Source organism: Bos grunniens, chromosome 9 (genome assembly GCF_055505025.1).
Source record: "Bos grunniens cultivar Pamir isolate PY7600 chromosome 9, Bosgru_T2T1.0, whole genome shotgun sequence".
Taxonomy (NCBI): domain Eukaryota; kingdom Metazoa; phylum Chordata; class Mammalia; order Artiodactyla; family Bovidae; genus Bos; species Bos grunniens.
This window is the reverse complement of record NC_141173.1, coordinates 55,656,658-55,676,978: the sequence shown is the minus strand read 5'-3', so window position 1 is coordinate 55,676,978 and position 20,321 is coordinate 55,656,658. Positions and strand designations below refer to the sequence as shown.

The following is a 20,321-nucleotide window of genomic DNA, read 5'->3' as shown; positions in this document are numbered from 1 at the left end:
ACAGCATGACAATAGCTACGTAGAAAAATCAGAGTTTATGGTTCATCAGAAGTCTATTTTAGTTATGTGCAGAATGTCTGCTATACTCATTCATGGCTGCGCTTTAAAGACTTGGCCGTTAGACATTTATACATCCATTAATTAGCAGCTAGGCATGATTTAAAGGATAATGTTCCTGGCGTTCAGTGTATATGAAGCAGTAAACAGCTTTTGTAGAAGATTAAACGCTGTAGCAAATCGGAGACATTTGGTGACCCCCAGCAGCCATTTGTTGCCAGAAAACTGCAATGCTACAATTACTGTGCCAGGGGAAGAAACATATTCAACTGATAGCACAACAAACAGAAGAATGCGTTTGGATTTGCCTCTTGCATGTTTAGAAATATGGCTCCTTTTTTTCCTCTCTCTCTCTTTCAGTTGAATTCCATTTGAAGAAAAGTTCGTATGTCATTATATACAATGTATTTAAACATACCATGGATTGAAAGGAGTTAACATTTCTGCAGATCAATGTGTATTTGTAACTGAGAAGTTAGGGTTATGCAACTAACATGAAAAATTATGAAAATCCTATTTATTTGTCTTATTAACATGAATTTAAATCCAAAAGAGGTTTTTCCTATTCCTATTTATAGACTGTCATTAAAAATATGGGTGTTATACTAAATATGTATTTCTAAATACAGTATTTTATAGGACATTATCAGAATATGTTTTAGTTTGATATAATTGAAATATGAGAAATTAATTCTAATTATGGTTTGGAAAAATCTATTAAGTTTTATAACTTAGCAAATTCATTTGGATTATGTAGTACATGGATAAAGATCCTGAAAAATAAACTAATTGAAAGTAGAACGACAACATCTTTCTAATGCATTTATTAACTGGATTTCCAAGTTATTTTACCATTAATTAATTAGAAATTTTAAAACAACAAGAAGTAAATAGTCACCAGGAATAAAAAAAGATGTTTGATAACATGTTGTAGTCAATGCATGGAGAAAAGTCTTTTAATGCATATACATGTTTATGTTCTAGGCTTACTGGAAAAAATTACATGGTTTAGTAAGCTGGTTTAGCTCTCAATAAGAAGAGAATTTCCACTCTTCTTTCTCAGTAATTGGATTTGGTATGCATTGTAAAAGAAACAGCGCCTTGCACCCAGCAGTGTTAGTAACCCATTTTATTATAATACAAAGGCTTCTCACACCACGTGTTGATCACCATAAATGCTTGTCTAACCCACTTCTCTCTCTCCCTTCCTGGGGCCTTTTTTCGCCAGGCCCATGTGGTTGGGGACTGGGGTGGTGAGTGGTAGTAAAAACCTTTAACAGGAATCCAGAATCCTCATTTTCAGTGTTCCTATTAGATTATTCTAAAGCAGAGCTCTAGAAAGCGTCATTGGAAGTTTCTAAGTCTCAGCACTGCTTTAACACTAAAGGTGCTTTTTGTTTGGAGAAGGAGAATGCTGCCCTCCGTGAAATCTGTATCTTTTTTTTGAATGGCTGTTGGGAAAGAGACATTCCAAAGGTTGGAAGCACTGCTTTAATACTTGCAGAAAAGGCTGCGGATGCACCGAGGCATCTGCCGTCACTGTGACTAAAATGTTTACTTTAGCAAACACTGCTCTATTAAATTTCAAAGTGGTGCTCTTTGAATTTTAAATTGTAAAGGAAACCTGGCCTCCATTCTTGAAAGCTTTGGTTTAAACATAAAAAGGAGAAAGTTGCTTTGAAGTTTAAATGAGATGCATGAACTCTCCTTTTTTCAGAGTTTGAAGAACTTACAGGGAGAGCCTGTGTGCTATTTATTATTCTAACTTATGACTTGAGTGATATTCTTATTTCTTTCACCCTGACCACTTCTCCTTTATAAAAAAAAAATAGGGCTTGGATGCTAATGTGAGGTTTCATTATTACCCTCCCAATCAGGAAATGTACATAACAAGATAATTTTATACATTTTTCTAAACAAACCCATTTTATTGTTCTTTAATGGACATCTAATTTTTCAAATTATATCTAGGTTCCAGAGGTTTTATTGGTGCTGTTCAGCCATTTCTCTGGAGCTTACTGTGTTTATATGTAGTAAAAATACAGAAAATTTGTATTTTTGGCATAGATGCACACCTTAATGAGTATTTATTAGGGCAGATGAGTGCTTGCATAATTGAACAATTCATGGACCAGAGATAATTGAGCATTACAATAAGCTATGTCACCTATTTACAAATGGGAGCCATTAACTCCCTACTTTGCTTACTGGAATGAACTTTTTAAACCAAATAATTACAAATGCACATTCACAAAATAATCCTTTTCAGGGTCAGTACATTTCTGTCTAACTTTGATGAATAATAATGATCTTGATAGTATTGAGTTTATATTTTTAAATGAAATAAGCATTTTATCATAAAATCTGTTAAAATATCACTCTTAGCAAGTAAATACCTTAAATAAAATCATTGTGAGGATTTTATAATATTGAGCAAAATCTATCTAGTTCATTTCATATTTTCTTCCTAGAAATTCCACATAAAATTTAAAATTAAAAAATGCATGGCAATGTTTTCATTATATAATTTACATTTTTGTCTTAATTCAATAACATCTACCACCAGTAAGATCTTCTCAAACAGAATATATTCTTATTAAACCGAAAAAGAGTTGGCTAGTTTGTTTCTGAATATGGCAAAAGAATAAAACCATTTGGAATTTGTTTTTTCTTCTCTAAATATCTCTTTTAGAGTCCTTCCTTTACTTCTGTCTTCAATATTTGCATTAAGACACTAAGGATATTTATACAAAATACTGAAAATATTTAAGAACCAGGGGCTTCCCTGGGGGCTCAGATGGTAAAGAATCTGCCTGTAGTGCAGGAGACCTAAGTTTGACCCCTGGGTCAGGAAGATCCCCTGGAGAAAGGAATGGCAATCCACTTCAGTATTCTTGGCTGGAGCATTCCATGGACATAGGAGCCTAGTGGGCTACAGTCATGAGGCTGCAGAGTCAGTCCCGACTGAGCAACTAACACTTTCACTTTCAGGCATTGTAGTGTCTTATTAAAACAGCTCATAAGAATGGGCATCTGCCAATTAAGACTGATGCTTACTGATAGCCTACAAAGCCACCCACTCCAGACATACCAGTTCTGGCCCAAATGCATTCTCCAATCTTAGAGGAAGCAAAAGGAAAGGAGCAGGGGGCTCCAGGAACTGAGTAACTCTCTTTTCCAGTATTATCCCAACTGCTATTTTGGGGAAGAATATCTACTAACAGTAACTTGGGGTCAGACAAATTCTAATAAATGCCACATGCCATTTTCCACTTTGGGAGATATCACATGCACATTAGAATTTTAGGTAATGCAGTAAGGTAATCCTCAAGGGCCCATAATTGTTTGACCTGGTGCCTAGCACTTAACAATATCAAGAAGAAGTAATGCGACTATAATATTTATAGCCAAGTAACCTCTGCATAAAAATATCTTTGCAATTTAATTTGACATAAGGATTACCTTTCTAATGTTAAAGGTGTACAGTAATGAAGTAGAATGACTTGTGAGGTAGTGAGTTCCCTATCCTTGCTGATATTCCAGCAAAGACTGGTATTTGTTTAAGCAGTCTGATGTATTAAAAGGATCTCTATGTTACTTTCTTTTGTACTAATAATCCCCTTAAAAAGTTCAAAAATCTATGATTTAATGCCTTATTTAAAATTTCATGTTTCATACTTATCAATTTGAACATTAAGGAATTAAATAATTTATCAGATAAAGGAACCATATCAAACACTTAAAATCATAATTATATGTGTATGAATAACTATGTATCACTAGTATATATTTAAGTCAATGTAAACTGCTTTCAGTGTGATTGGAAATTAATTCAAATGATTTAACTTAAATTATGTATAAACTATATAAACTACAGATTAGACATCTTTTTTTTTTTTCAGATTAGACATCTTTTGAAATAACTGACATGAATGAAAACCAAACCACTAAAAAGACTGTCTTGCTTTAATGCCAAATAGTTTTAAAACACTAACAGGTTTTTAAACGCTTTTGTTCTACCATGCTTTTTAAATAGCATGTCAACTATAATGTTTAAAATAGTAAACACTTGTTTCATATAAATGGTAATCTTTATGTCAATTTCTACCAGATATTTAGGAAAGCCTTTAGATGTGAATCACATGTTGGCCTTCCCTAAGGATTCTCAACACGCAAATAAGTTGCCTAAAAGACATCTGCTTATGACCAGATGCCTCTCAATGTTATCAATATCCTTTTTTGGAATGTTTAAGAACTGTTGTAATAATGTCATGTGAATAATGAAGTGCTTTAAAAACCTCTGAACTTCAGAGTGAGAGAGAGAGATACATCTTTGCAAAAAGGTACCTAAGGGCTTTTAATCTCTCTGATGATAATAAATATATGAACTCTTGAGTGACATCAAATAAATAGTAAAGTTTAACATTCTTGAGCTACAACATATTGTAAAGTTTTCATAAAAAGATAGTATGTTTTCTAACTACACTAAGTATTTTTAAATCTCCAGATTTCACTGAAAATTTCCCAAACAAATATACTAACAATTAAGCATCATTGGAACAAAGGGATCTATCTGAAAGACTAGAAGAAATTTTGAATTAGTACTGTGCAATATCTATGTGCAAAAGTTTAAATAATTTCAGACTTTGAGAGGTAGGTTTGCCTTTGCTTAGGGCATGGATAATTTCTCTGATTGACTTGATTCAAATGAGACAAGATTACTACGTAATGCTGTAACTCAATCATGCAGTCATCCAGGGTACAAGTGAAACATTCAGAAACATTTTCACATATGTAATCTGTATAGACCATAAGGTTATGATTAGGAAATCTTAGGAATATGTATGACTATGGCAGAGGCAGTACTATCAGCCCCTTTATCTTCTTGCTGTAGACAAATATCCTCAAGGATGGAAGATTGCCTGTTTATTATTTTAGGAGTCAAGAAAGTTCATATTTCTAATGGTACTAAATTAAAAAAAAATGACTTACAAGCCATGAATAAATGCAACAATATGCTTTTTCACTCCAAATTCCCATTACTAAAAGTACACAAATTAGGAGGATTTCATACCAGTTCTAGCATGTTGTTTTTCCTTAAGAGTTCTCAGCATGTCATGTAGAGCCATTTTTCCACTCATTCCATTTTGTTAATGGAATAAACACATCATGGGAATATTTTATTTTCTGTAAATTCTATAGTCCAAATAAAGTCACTCAACTTCCATAAAATATCCCATCTCACATCACCCATTGCACAAGTCAAATGTGAATTTTTCAACTGGCTTTTAATAAGGATTTAAGGTCTTTAGATAAAGACTTTTCCATTGGTTCTTATTATAACTGTTTACCTTATATTCTTACAAACATCTTTTCTGTTTAGATACTCATATATTTGCATAGATTGTTAGGCAACTTAGTAAAGCATTTATTACTAGATTTTCGATGGTTCTTTTATGCTTTGCTATATTTGTTTCATCCAAAATCTCCCATTAGTTTCCTTTCTTAGAGATGTTCAAAATCATAGTGACATATTTTATTAAATGAGCAAATATATATTAAGTAATACCATATGAAAATCAGTTTGTTAAATGTTGTGGAAGACAAGAGATAAATCAATCCTGGTCTTGGACATCAAGGTCTAGGGGAAGCATGTATAGAAATAATTCTTAATTCCTAAAATCGGAGACAAAACTCTCCATGATGAAAGAATCCAGGGGGAAAAGGAGAGAGAATTTCAGCAGTGGAGTTCTAAAGGAACGTTTCCACAGGTGACCAAATTATTCTAGGGAGAGAGAATTCCCATTATTGGCAAGCAGTGTCGGCTTCATTGGGATTTCTGAGAATTATGGCCTAGTAAAGTATGTGGTTGGAGAGAGCAATGGCACCCCACTCCAGTACTCTTGCCTGGAAAATCTCATGGATGGAGGAGCCTGGTAGGCTGCAGTCCATGGGGTCGCTAAGAGTCGGACACGACTGAACGACTTCCCTTTCACTTTTCACTTTCATGCATTGGAGAGGGAAGTGGCAACCCACTCCAGTGTTCTTGCCTGGAGAATCCCAGGGATGGCAGAGCCTAGTGGCTGCCGTCTATGGGGTCACACAGAGTCGGACATGACTGAAGCGACTTAGCAGCAGCAGCAGCAGCAGCAGCAGCAGCAGCAAGGTATGTGGTGCAGTGTCTTCAATCCAAAATGAAAACAACATATTTCTAATAGTACTCCATTTATTTAAAAAAAATGTTATCTGAATTTTCAGTTTCTTCCTCTGTAAACTACATCTTTTCTAATCTACATTCGCGAGACTTTATATAACTTTTAGAAACAAATGGAATAATGTACAAAAAAGCAATTTGAAAATTGCTATTCAGAATAGCAGGTCTTTTGGTTAAGCTCTTTATGTATATTTAAGACACTGATATCGATTTTTGAGTCAAAATTCTTGAGAAATAGAAAATGTAAATATATTATTGATGCATCACTACCTTTTATAAGAACACCCCTATTTTAAGGAGATACTAGAAAACGGATCTGCTATGAAAGTCAAGGGAGATGTCTACCCTCAGATTTCAGGCCCTAACTAGCTACAAAGAGGCAAGGGATATCCCTTTGATTATTATTTTTTTTTTTCTTCAGAAAACATTAAGTACTCCAAAAGGAAAATAAAAAGATAAAGAAAAATTTATAAGGTAAGTGTCATCTATTCCCTCCCCAGGCTATGTATGAAGTAAGGCATGAAAAAACACAACAACAACAAAATTGCATTTTGATAGTTTAAAAAAAAAAGCCAACTTATTTTAATAGCAAAATATGAAACATGATTTAAAAGAACATCAAAGTAAATAAATCAGAATCCAAGGAAATTCAGGCTTTCTTATGCTCAGATTATCCTTATGGACCATATGACTACACTCCTTGCTCTGTAGATGAAGTTCTCTCTCTTAGAAGGATTCTTAATCACTCTAAGTCACAATGCTCTACCTTTTTAATAGAAAAGAATTCAAATTTCCCTTGCATTTTCCTGTTAAAATCATAACTCTTCTCTAAAAAATCATGGAGTATTCCAATGAGTTATTGACACACTACTGCTTTAATAATCAAATAATTGTAATTCATATAAATCAAAGTATAAATTGTCTTATATTTTATTGGTAAACTCAGAACAAGTAGTTTCCTACTATTAAAAAAACACAGTCTGAGAATAAATTGAACTCTCTAAGACATAATCACAATATAATAAAAATCACACTCGACAGGAAAAGGTAAAGATTGTAAATGTATTCAAATTCACATCATATTTGTGAACTCCTGAAAAATCTAAAGTCCTGGACATAGCAAAATACAGTTGACCAAAAGAAAAAAAATCATTTGAGATTTTCTTTTTGTTCACTCAAAGATAATCACATGATATACTCCCATTTTTAATAGAAACTACTACATTAGGCAAACTATTTAAATATTAACAAGTTTTCATCAAATATTAACCTTGAACATATTAGAGACCATTTAAATCTAAGGAATACAGTAAAACATATACAGTTATGGTGGCATATAATTAGTGGTACTTTGTAACAAGCAATTTCACTTTACCTTACGTATTCTAGAGGAAACAGGTTTAGAAAGAAATTAAAAAGGGATACAGTTTACCTAAAGGCTATGAACTGATCAGTGTTTTGGAAATTTCCTCACACTTCATAGAGTGATTTATTCTTATTTAGGCAATACTAAATGTACTGAGAAATTTGAGTGCTGTTTTCATAATTTTCAAGAAAGAAAAATAAAGGAAAGGTCAGCAATAATAGTGCCTTTCAGTTTAGGTTAAAAGAAAGAGTTATATACTTGTCAATGTTGTTTCTGTGTAACCCTGAAGGAGACAAATGTGGGCGTATTCACTGAAAATAAGTGAACAGTGATAATTATTTCCACTTATTATTGCTTCCACTTTACAAGATTGCAAAGTTCATTTGCAAGCTGTTTGACAAAAACATAGGACTTTCAAATCAACTAGTGTAGGAAGATGTAGAGCCATATTTCTAATCCTTTAGGATGTAAACATAGACAAGACCTCTATTGTAATTACACCTATTGTAATCTCAAAGAAAATTAACTTCACGGTAAAAAAAATAAAATTTGACCAAATTTCATATACTTTGTTTAGCCTTACTTTTAAAAAGCTTCATCTTTAATAACAAAGGATCCAATCTCACTGCTAGAGCTTTGACTCTGCATTAAGTAAATATTTATTTCCTTTTTTAAATTTTATTTCTAGCGTAGGGCATTAGCTTTATATTTTTTTTTCCTTCTGTAAGCTTTAAACTAATGTTGCTAATTAAAATAGCTGGACGTTTCTACTGAGTTATCCAAACTAATCTAAAACATTTGAAATCCATCTGATCTTATCACCATAAAGGCAGAAAATATGTCAATGCAAAAATTTCTTTATAGACATACAAGCATTTGGTTCCTAATTTCACTGACACTGAGTTTCTAGGCAACAGCACTTTTCTACCCCCTCAGAATTGTCTTAGGGAGGTGTGTATGACTCTTGAATACAATAAAAAGTTCTGGTTCACTGGTGTTTATGCTCTGAGGTACATGCAAAGCTAAGTCATTGTAGTATTACAAGGGCGAGCTTAATTCCAAACTAGACGTTTTTAACAATTCAAATTCAGTACTTGAATTTTCAACTTATTTAATGGAAATGAAACATCATCATGATACAATGTGATTCATAATTAGCAAAAAAATGCAAGATACATTTTTATACCCCAAGTTCATTTTCATTAGCATATGAAGATGTATACTAGTCAACAGAATGGATATCAATTCAAGATTCTGTAGGATTTATTATCCTCATTGATCCCAAATGAAAGTCATCAGAATGAGTGGTGTCCTTGCATCCACAAGAATGAGCAGCTTTGCTCTTCATTTCTGCAACTGGCCTTAGGCTGCTTTATTTATTTTGTTTTCATTTTTACAACTCAGACATCTCAGTAGCTTCTTCATATTTGTAAATCAGTAAATTACCTCAAATGCTGTTGTTTAGTTACTAAGTTGTGTCCAACTCTTTTGAGACCCCATTGTCTGTAGCCCACCAAACTCCTCTGTCCATGGGGTTTCCCAGGCAAGAATACTAAAGTGGGTCGCCATTTCTTTCTCCCTGGGACCTTCCCAACCCAGGGATCAAACTTGTGTCTACTGCATTGGCAGACAGATTCTTTATGGCTGACCCACCAGGGAAGTCCCTTACTCTACATTTTTTTTCAAAATTTGTTTTCCCATACCCTCCATTGATTGGCAGATAAATGTATTCTTTTTTCATTCCAAAGGTTTATTACACACACACACACACATGTATATGCATGTACATACACACATAGGTACATATGTATATATAAAGGTTATTATATATATAAAGATTATTTACATTTATGTATAATATAAGGTACACAAGTAATAAAAAGCATAGACCCATATCAGTGACCCACTAGATATATTTCAGTTTGGTTGTTCAGTAGTGTCTGACTCTTTGCAACCCCATGAATCGCAGGACGCTGGGCCTCCGTGTCTATCACCAACTCCCAGAGTTCACCCAAACCCATGTCCATTGAGTCGGTGATGCCATCCAGCCATCTCATCCTCCGTCATCCCCTTCTCCTCCAGTCCTCAATCTTTCCCAGCATCAGGGTCTTTTCAAATGAGTCAGCTCTTCACATCAGGTGGCCAAAGTATTGGAGTTTCAGCTTCAACATCAGTCTTTCCAATGAACATTCAGGACTTATCTCCTTTAGGATGGACTGGTTCGATCTCCTTGCAGCCCAAGGGACTCTCAAGAGTCTTCTCCAATACCACAGTTCTAAAGCATCAATTCTTCGGCGCTCAGCTTTCTTTATAGTCCAACTCTCACATCCATACATGGCCACAGGAAAAACCATAGCCTTGACTAGATGGACCTTTGTTGACACAGTAATGTCTCTGCTTTTTAACATGCTGTCTAGGTTGGTTATAACTTTCCTTCCAAGGAGTAAGCGTCTTTTAATTTCATGACTGCAGTCACCATCTACAGTGATTTTGGAGCCCAGGAAATTAAAGTCAGCCACTGTTTCCACTGTTTCCCCATCTATTTGCCATGAAGTGATGGGACCGGGTGCCATGATCTTAAGTTTTTGGAATGCTGAGCTTTAAGCCAACTTTTTCACTCTCCTCTTTCACTTTCATCAAGAGGCTCTTTAGTTCTTCTCACTTTCTGCCGTAAGGGTGGTGTCATCTGCATATCTGAGGTTATTGATATTTTTCCTGGCAATCTTGGTTCCAGCTTGTGATTCCTCCATCCAGCAATTCTCATGATGTACTCTGCATAGAAGTTAAATAAGCAGGGTGACAATATACAGCCTTGACGTACTCCTTTTTCTATTTGGAACCAGTCTGTTGTTCCATGTCCAGTTCTAACTGTTGCTTCCTGACCTGTATACAGGTTTCTCAAGAGGCAGGTCAGGTGGTCCAGTATGCTCATCTCTTTCAGAATTTTCCACAGTTTATTGTGATCCACACAGTCAAAGGCTTTGGCATAATCAATAAAAGAGAAATAGATGTTTTTCTGGAACTCTCTTGCTTTTTCCATCATCCAGCGGATGTTGGCAATTTGATCTCTGGTTCCTCTGCCTTTTCTAAAACCAGCTTGAACATTTGGAAGTTCACAGTTCACATACTGCTGAAGCCTGGCTTAGAGAATTTTAAGCATCACTTTACTAGAGTGTGAGATGAGTGCAATTGTGCAATAGTTTGAGCATTCTTTGGCATTGCCTTTCTTTGAGATTGGAATGAAAACTGACCTTTTCCAGTCCTGTGGCCACTGCTGAGTTTTCCAAATTTGCTGGCATATTGAGGGCAGCACTTTCACAGCATCATCTTCAGGATTTGAAATAGCTCAACTGGAATTCCATCACCTCCATTAGCTTTTTTCCTAGTGATGCTTCCTAAGCCCCACTTGACTTCACATTCCAGGATGTGAAGGACAACATTTTTAAATGTTTTTTTTTCTTTCTGATTAAACTCTGATATGCCAAATCTATAAATTATTATAGCCATATAAAATGGTATAGTATTGTTTTGATCATACTTTATATAACAAAAATTAATATTTGGAAATGTTAATAAAATTTCTTAAATCATAGTTGATGATAATCGATGGTAAAAATTGAATTTGTATTTGAAGTGGTCTGCTGCTTGAGCTGCTGCTGCTGCTAAGTCGCTTCAGTCATGTCCGACTCTGTGCGATCCCATAGACAGCAGCCCACCAGTCTCCCCCATCCCTGGGATTCTCCAGGCAAGAACACTGGAGTGGGTTGCCATTTCCTTCTTCAATGCATGAAAGTGGAAAGTGAAAGTGAAGTCACTCAGTCGTGTCCGACTCAATGGCAACCCACTCCAGTACTCTTTCCTGGAAAATCTCATGGACAGAGGAGCCTGGTAGGCTGCAGTCCATGGGGTCGCTAGGAGTCGCTGCTTGAGCTAGTGCTTTTAAACACAGCGTATGGGTTTTGTATGGTAATTTGTATATACATAGGATAAATATCTAAACATTTCCTTATTGGAGCAAAGCCTTCAATGATTAAAGTACAAAATTAAAAGGAACCAGTTACTCTATTTGTGAGAGGGCCTTTTGAGTGAAACAATGTAACATATTTTCCAACAAAAGAAGGTGCTGTGTTGTGGATTGACTCTAAGGGCAAGGGTGAGAGTTTGGGAGACTAGCTAGGATGATATGCAATGGCCCAGAATAGTGATATTAAGGTATGATTAAGTGTACAGATTCTGTTTGTATTTTTAAAGTAGAGTCAACAGAATTTTTGGATGAATTGAATGTGATATTCGAGAGAAAGAGCTATTGCCATCAGCTGAGATGAAGACTGTGGGAGAAATATATTTGTAGGGGTGCCATAAGTTGAGTTTTACATATTTTAAGATATATTTTTACCACGTACATCATGTTATCATGAAAGCTAGCTTCCAGATGATGGAAATGTAGCTATTTCATAAATTCACGTGTATAATCTAAGGAATTTAGAGAGAATTAAACCCAATTTGGCAAACCGTTGGAGGCAAAATGATGTTATTTGAAAAAGTTAAATTCACAAAAGCAGCAAAATGATCAAGAATGCATGGCAAGTCTTGGGTAATGTCACTGTGAAGATTTCCAAAATAAAAGCAAGTCCTGTCCCAGGGTATAGGCCTTCCCCAGCACTTGACATGCTCCGCACCCTTTTGCCTCACAGACCTGAAAGCTCAACAAAACCAATTGGTTCATTGCAAATTAGAGATTTACATAGTTTATAATTAAGCATAGCTTATTTTAGATGTTCAGTCTAACTTGTGTGTCTATTTACTGCTCATTGGCTGTTAATCTAGAAAGCAGATTTTTCCCGTCTTCCTACCATTTGCCCCATTGTTTTCTAAGCCAAGTTCTCAAATAGACAGGCAATCCCTTAAATACTTAGGTGAGTTTGCCAAAGGGTTTAGTGTAAAAATGAGTTCATATATAGTATACGACAGTCTATAAAATGAAACTGGAGCAAAAAGGAAAAAAAATACTGTGTAAGGAATACATTGCACATGGCAATCATAAACCCAAGTTCAGGGCTTGTGTTCCAGACACACAGAATTGCAGCTCTATGTATAACTGAAGCTGAAGTTTCATTATAGGTTCTTTCTCAAAGACTTCACTTTCTAAATTAACTAAAGGTTTCATGTTTTCTGTCAGTCCAAAGGAAACTCTTTTTACAAGTTGCCTCATTTTTCTTTGATGCTTACGAGTATTTATAATAGTAATATTTTTAAATTGGTTTAGAATTTGATATTTGAATGTAAACTTATACTACAAAACAAATAGTATCAACATTTTAAAGCAAACTATGTAAGTTTTTTAATTTGCTGAACCATTGTATTTAGAATAAGGAATGAATGGTTCATTCATTTGCTGAAATAATGAAGGACTTTCTTTGTTTTTACAAGTTTGAGAACACAAAGTTATAAAACTATTATAATATATTTCTCTTTACTCACCTTTATCTATATTTCTAGAATAAACAATTGCTACAAAAGCTAGAAATTATTTCCAGCTGTTTTTTTTGTTTTGTTTTGTTTCCAATGTGGGAAATGGAATTCATCTAGAAGGTGCTGTTAACTTCCACTGGAAGGCCAGATAATGGTTACAAATTTTGTCTACATTGTTGTTTGAAAGAGAGAATCCAGGCATACTTGATGTCATGCATGAGTATAATTCCCTAAAGAAATAAACCAAAATAGGGACTAAAGAAACACCAAATAGGGACTTGTATCTGCAAGTTTATGTCATTCATATATCATTCATTGACTGACATATATATCAATAATTTATTATGATAGTTCAGACACTATTCTAAATATTACTTATACCACAGTAGCAAACAACAGTATCAACTCCTACAGTCTAGAAGTAATAGAAAAAATAATTTTAAAAAAAACAGTAAAAATTAATTACATTAGTGCTTCTGGTAAAGATCGTGGCAGTTTATAAAAGCCTAATACGTATTACTCTTCCTCAGTGAAATAAACATACAATTAACAACTAGAAATATATTATGCAGTTATGAAACAAGGGAAGGGAATGATCTGATGCCATGAAAAAGGGAAAATTTAGGAATCATGTCCTTGCTTCTTACTTCCCATGTCCCCCTACTTAAAGACACAGTGGTTAAGAAACATGGTTAGAATATATGTAGTCCACAAAAGTTATTTCAGAGAAGTAGTCTCCAAAGAAAGTCAAGCAGAAGCTAAACAAAAGATATAGTACAAAGACAAAACCTGCACAAAATTCTCTAAATATCATCCAAAGATAATTAAATGACATAGGAAATAGGCAAATGTACTGCAGAAGTTAATATATATATATATATTATATGTGTGTATATATATATATAAACTACACATGAAATCAGTTTTTTATAAGACAAAATGTTGGAAATAAAAGACAATTATATTTTTAAACTATGGAGTAGAGGAATAGGAGGTAAGGTGCCAAATAAAAGAGAGGAAGGCAAGAATGAATAGATTCAGAAACAGAGAAACAATAAACCGAGAGAAAAAATGAATGGAAATTTTGATGCAGACATAACCCAGAGATAATGACAGTGAAAGCAGGCAGTGGTTGTACAATGCAGATAATCCAAAATCAGGATAGCTTATCTCCCTGAAGTAAAGAGCTCAACAAACAGAATAAGAAATTATTTAATAATGCAATAGTAAAAAAAAAAGTGTCCGAAATGAATGAAGACGGCATCTGCAGACGAAGTGGCGTGCCATTTTCCAGGAAAAGCTTGATCTAGTACAGCTTTCAGTGAGTCATATCCAAATTATATTATTGAAAATCAGGATAAAGAAAGAGTTTTAGTCATCCTGGAAGATAAATAAACACACTTACAAGAAGAAGAAAAAAAAATTAAGGCTTATTTGAGACTTCCCTTCATAGCATTCAATACTAGAGGATAATAAATCTATGTGTACAAAGTTTGAGAGAAGTAAAAAAGCAGCCCAAGACTCCTTGGACACTGACCAGATACCACTCACTTATCAAAAGCAAGAGAGACGTTTTATCAAATATAAAATTACTCAGGTAACACAATACCTATGATCCTTTTGTGAAAAATAAATTCCTGAATGTCAGACCCAATCAACAAATTAACCAAAATATAAAATCAACAATAAAGCTGACAAGAGGAAACAAAGTAAGGATACTTACACTTATGGAACTGAAATAAATGCCTTAAATCAGAACAATAATATATAATAACTTAATTTTTACAACTTTATGAGAAAAGGAGAAAGTATGAAAATTATACTGCATTTCTACTTTATTATCTTACGTCCAGATTAGGAATAAAATTATGGAAAGACTAAGCCCACAAATCGCTAGATCAGTCATACAGAGTTTCCCCATCTATAGAATACCAAAGAAAGTAAGCAAAATGGGAGTACACAAAGGCGAGATCAACATGTTACAGAGTCAATGGAAAGACAAAAATCTACACCTCAAAATGTTCACAAGGTTTGTCAATAGTAATTTCTGATTGTGAGGCACTGTGTTTCCTATCCCCCTCTTAGCCCTGTCTGTGTATATAGGCTGGTATAGCTAAACCTCAACTCAAGCTAGTCGATAGGCACTAGGGACAATCTCCTTTGGGACAAGTGCTCCATATCAATCTTAGAACTTACATTATATAAAATGCAATAATAAGGGTAAGTCCCATGAACACAGCATTAGCCCGGATCCCATTCATCACCCCTTCTAGGTTTACACAGCCTGATGTAAGTACATTCCTTAACTCAGGGCAATGGAGTAAGAAGGAGGATCAGTTACCCAGATGTCTCAGGCAGCAATGTTTATAGGTCTGTTAATAAGCTCTATCCTGCATATAATTACCTCATCATTTATAGCCAGAGTAAATTGATACCATATAAAACTGAACCATGTAATTAAAAAAAATAATAATAATGATTCCATCTTAGTGTGTTTCATAAATCCCTAACATTTTCTTGATCTTTTGCAAATAATATGATGAAGAAACATTTATCTGAAGAACATCAGTTCTTTTGTTTTTCCTGTTTGTTCTTCTGTTTAATACAAATGAATATTGGATGTTTACTAATACAGTTTATGTACCACCACCTCATTTTAATAAAATAAGGTATTATATCTGCAATCTACCCATATTTAATTCACATTTCTACATGGAGTAGAGAGGATGTGAAATGACATTACGGGAAATAGATGGGGAAACAGTGCAAACAATGTCAGACTTTATTTTGGGGGGCTCCAAAATCACTGCAGATGGTGACTGCAGTCATGAAATTAAAAGACGCTTACTCCATGGAAGGAAAGTTATGACCAACCTAGATAGCATATTCAAAAGCAGAGACATTACTTTGCCAACAAAGGTCCGTCTAGTCAAGGCTGTGGTTTTTCCTGTGGTCATGTATGGATGTGAGAGTTGGACTGTGAAGAAGGCTGAGCATCGAAGAATTGATGCTTTTGAACTGTGGTGTTGGAGAAGGCTCTTGAGAGTTCCTTGGACTGCAAGGAGATCCAACCAGTCCATTCTGAAGGAGATCAGCCCTGGGATTTCTTTGGAAGGAATGATGCTAAAACTGAAACTCCAGTACTTTGGCCACCTCATGCGAAGAGTGGCTTGGAAAAGACTCTGATGCTGGGAGGGATTGGGGGCAGGAGGAGAAGGGGACAACAGAGGATGACATGGCTGGATGGCATCACTGACTCGATGGACATGAGTCTGAGTGAACTCCGGGAGTTGGTGATGGACAGGGAGGCCTGGTGTGCTGCCATTCATGGGGTCGCAAAGAGTCGGACACAACTGAGTGACTGAACTGACTGAATGTTGCTGCTGCTAAGTCGCTTCAGTCGTGTCCAACTCTGTGCGACCCCATAGACGGCAGCCCACTAGGCTCCTCTGTCCCTGGGATTCTCGAGGCAAGAACACTGGAGTGGGTTGCCATTTCCTTCTCCAATGTATGAAAGTGAAAAGTGAAAGTGAAGTTGATCAGTCATGTCTGACTCTTTGAGACCTCGTGGACTGCAGCCTACCAGGCTCCTCCACCCATGGGATTTTCCAGGCAAGAGTACTGGAGTGAGTTGCCATTGCCTTCTTTGATTTTCTGGGTATTTTGGTTATGATGGCCAAGTGTTATCTCTTAAGTTAGAAATTTTACTAGAGTGTGACTCAGATTCATATACTTTTACTTCCATTTAATTAGTTGTCATGCCTCCTTAAGGCTCCTCTTAGGTGTGACATTTTCTCAGGCTTTTCTTATTCTTAAGGATATTGAGAGTTTTCACAGGTACTCATTCAAAATTTTGTTAACTATCCTTCCATTAGCACTTGCCTGATGTTTATCTTCTGGTTAGACTGTGGTTATATGTTTTGAGAGGAAGAATACAGTAGCAAGGTCCCATTTCATCTTATCACATTAAGGATTCTTACTATCAAAATGACATCACTGTTGATGTTGACCTGGTCACCTGGATGAGATAATATTGGTTAGGATTTTCTACTCTAATAAAATGACTTTGTTGCTCTCTCTCCATTTTCTCATAACTCTACTCTTTGGAAGCAGTGAATTCATTTTTAAACGTTTGGTCCATTTCATATATGCATGATAGGAATTAACTTGGTAAGGTTTAATAATTATTTGGAGGATAGTTGAAGAGATTTTTAAAAAATAACATTTTCTGGAAAACAAACATTAATAATTAGCTAATTATTACTGAGTGTTTATTATTGGTAAATACTGTATATGAATTATCTAACATAATCATCCATCTAACCATGAGTGAAGTGAGCATTACCCCCATTTTATAGATATATCAGGAACTGACTCCAAAACAGGCTTATTTGTGAAGGGCCATACAACAGTAAGTGGTGTAGCTATTTTTTGAAAGACATATTTATATCATTACATAATAATGCCACCTAAGATTTGTTTTTCAAAAGAATAATTCTCTAATGTCAATACCATAGTGTGTAGACAATACATTTTAGGGAAATATCAGAAGTTATGGGACTTCCTTTCAGCAGGTCAAGCCTTATTAATTACTGTCTATTAAGTATTTTTGTTATTGGGTGTTTGCTGCTAAATGAACTAACTTGCCTTCTTTGTCCTCACTGACTTAAATTCTGCTAGCATAAACTTCGAGTTTATGTTAATGATATTTCTGTATTCCATAGAATAAATAACACCATGTAATATAATATCAATGATAAGTGAATCTACTATTTAGTCTGTCAGTAAAGCTGAGTATAAAGCATTATTTAAATAAGTCTATTTATTCTTTTTCACATGCCAAAATAAGTGAATAGTGTGGTTCTTCCCTCCCTATTATTTGAAAGTACAAGTCAGCTTTTAGTAAAGAAAATGCAGAAATAGAAAAGTAAATTAACATGAATGCTGATATTTAAATAACTGATATGTCAGGGTAAAACGAGTGAGTGAAAAAAATCAGTAAAGGATACAATTACATTTCACAGGTTCTCAACAGAGGTTTTGGTTTGATTTTTCTTTTTAATAGCCAAAACCCCTAAATAAGATAAATAGACTGGAGGAAAAAAAAAATGGATAAAATTGTGATTGATGTCATAATTTTTGCAAAAATCTACCAATGATATCAACATTCATGAAACAACCAAATTTCTCTACAATACCAATTTTGAGTAAACAAAAATGTCTGTGGTTTAAAAAAAATACGTTTTCAACATATTTTACAAACATTACTAATATCCCAAAAACTACTGTGAAAATGTTCCTATTAAACATCTTTTATTTAAAATGAGATTAAAAGTTAGACATGTATACTTCAGTTGACTGTCACTCAGAAAATCTGACATTGAAGTAGGACCCCAAATTTTCATTTATACTCTTCATGCAAAGTAATAATAAATCCAGAGATAGAGTGATTTTTTTTTAAGTCTCACTTTTTGTAGTTCTTAAATTCCCAGTGTAAGTTGACAATGGTGATCAGCAGGTGAGTAGATAGACCTGCTGCAATGGCGCACGAGCGTGGTGGCTGCGACGGCGCACGAGCCCAGTGGCTGAGAGGAGCTACCCCACGTCCAAGGTCAGGAGCAATGGCTGCGCTTTGCTGGAGCGGCCATGAAGAGATAGCCAACATCCAAGGTAAGAGAAACCTAAGTAAGATGGTAGGCACTGAGAGAGGACGTCAGAGGGCAGACAGACTGAAACCACAATCACAGACAACTAGCCAATCTGATCACAAGGACCACAGCCTTGTCTAACTCAGTGAAACTAAGCCATGCTGTGTGGGGCCACCCAAGATGGATGGGTCATGGTGTAGAGGTCTGACAGAATTTGGTCCACTGGAGAAGGGAATGGCAAACCACTTCAGTATTCTTGCCTTGAGAACCCCATAAACAGTATGAAAAGGCAAAAAGATAGGACACTGAAAGATGAACTCCCCAGGTCAATAGGTGTCAAATATGCTACTGGAGATCAGTGGAGAAATAATTCCAGAAAGAATAAAGTGATGGAGCCAAAGCAAAACAACACCCAGTTGTGAATGGGACTGGTGATAGAAGCAAGATTCAATACTGCATAGCAATATTCCATGGGAACCTGGAATGTTGGGTCCATGAAACAAGGCAAATTGGAAGTAGTCAAACAGGATATGGCAAGAGTGAACATTGACATTCTAGGAATCAGCAAACTAAGATGGACTGGAATGGGTGAATTTAACTCAGATGACCATTATATCTACTATTGTGGGCAAGAATCCCTTAGAAGAAACGTAATAGCCATCATAGTCAACAAAAGATTCTGAAATGCAGTACTTGGATGCAATCTCAAAAACAGCAGAATGATCTCTGTTCGTTTTCAAGGCAAACCATTTAATATCATGGTAATCCAAGCCTATGCCCCAACCAGGAACGCTGAAGAGGCTGAAGTTGAAAGGTTCTATGAAGACCTACAAGACCTTCTAGAACTCACACCCAAAAAAGATGTCCTTTTCATTATAGGAGACTGGAATACAAAAGTAGGAAGTCAAGAAACACCTGGAGTAACAGGCAAATTTGGCCTTGGAATACAGAACGAAGCAGGGCAAAGGATAACAGAGTTCTGCCAAGAGAATGCACTGGTCATAGCAAACACCTGCTTTCCCCAACACAAGAGAAGACTCTACATTTGGACAGCATCAGATGGTCAACACCAAAATCAGATTGATTATATTCTTTGCAGCCAAAGATGGAGACGCTCTATACAGTTAGCAAAAACAAGACCGAGAGCTGACTGTGGCTCAGATCATGAACTCCATATTGCCAAATTCAGACTTAAATTGAAGGAAGTGGGGAAAACCACTAGACCACTCACGTATGACCTAAATCAAATCCTTTATGACTATATAGTGAAGGTGAGAAATAGACTTAAGGGACTAGATCTGATAGGCAGAGTGCCTGATGAACTATGGACAGAGGTTCATGACATTGTACAGGAGACAGGGATCAGGACCATCCCCAGGAAAAAAAAAATGCGAAAAAGAAAATGGCTGTCTGAGGAGGCTTTACAAATAGATGTGAAAAAACAGAAGCAAAAAGCAAAGGAGAAAACGAAATATATACCCATTTGAATACAGAGTTCCAAAGAATAGCAAAGAGAGATAAAACCTTACTCACTGATCAATGCAAAGAAATGGAGGAAAACAAC

General features: G+C 35.3%; 1 protein-coding gene across 9 annotated transcripts in view; it reads left to right on the top strand.

The window, feature by feature from the left end:
• MANEA (mannosidase endo-alpha) overlaps window positions 1-20,321 on the top strand; it is a 551,677-nt gene that overhangs the window by 130,632 nt on the left and 400,724 nt on the right. For 6 of the 9 annotated variants that reach the window (XM_086317685.1, XM_086317686.1, XM_086317687.1 and 3 more), the window contains one exon: window positions 6,693-6,745. The exons of the other annotated variants lie outside the window; for them this stretch is intronic. The gene's annotated coding sequence lies outside the window, so the exon portion shown is untranslated. The remainder of the gene's footprint in view (window positions 1-6,692; window positions 6,746-20,321) is intronic. 9 annotated transcript variants of the gene reach the window in all.